This window comes from Trachymyrmex cornetzi, unplaced genomic scaffold, assembly GCF_001594075.2.
Source record: "Trachymyrmex cornetzi isolate Tcor2-1 unplaced genomic scaffold, Tcor1.1 scaffold54, whole genome shotgun sequence".
Classification (NCBI taxonomy): Eukaryota; Metazoa; Arthropoda; class Insecta; order Hymenoptera; family Formicidae; genus Trachymyrmex; species Trachymyrmex cornetzi.
In genome coordinates this window covers 12,035-12,805 of record NW_017299850.1, presented here as the reverse complement: position 1 = coordinate 12,805, position 771 = coordinate 12,035, and positions in this window count along the sequence as shown.

Genomic DNA, 771 nt, shown 5'->3' with positions numbered 1-771 from the left:
GGAGAGGAGAGACACAAAGCGTACCGAGGGCGTGGATTTACACGTTGAGCAAATCCGCAATCATTGCGGAAATGGAGGTGCACGGGCTCGATACCGAGGACATGCTGGACGAACTGCGAAGCCGCCTAAGCGGCTTCGTAGAACAGAACCCGGACCGCTTTCAGACCCGTGTACCACCATTACCGCCGCGTGACCGACGTTTGTCCGAGGGATCCGTCACCAACATATCGGTTAATCCCTTCGCGCCGCCGCCCGCCCCGTCCAGCCCGGAAAACCGGCCGGGAAAGGTCATCAACGAGATGCGGAAATGGGGCATACAATTTGAGGGGAAGGACCCGTGGGCGTTTTTAGAGCGCGTCGAGGAACTGAAGGAAGATTACAAGCTAACCGACCTTCAGTTCTTCAAAGGCCTACCCATGCTCCTGAAAGGAGACGCACAGGTCTGGGGTCGGGCGAACCACCGCCGGTGGGAAACCTGGGACGACTTCGTCGACAGCTTCAAAGCTGCCTTCCTGCCGCACGCCGACGACTTCCAACTGTTGGAAAACGTGCACACCAGGAAGCAAAGACCAGACGAGTCCTTCTTTAAATATTCCACCGCACTCATCTCGTTGATGATACGCGCGGGGATAGTCACGGAAAATTGGCAGCTAGAATACCTGTATCGAAATATGCACCATTCGTACCAATGGCGCATCAAGCGGTCCGACTTTAGCTCAATTCGGGATCTCAGCCGGGAGGCCGCCGAGTGTGAGCGACTCACGGCGCTCA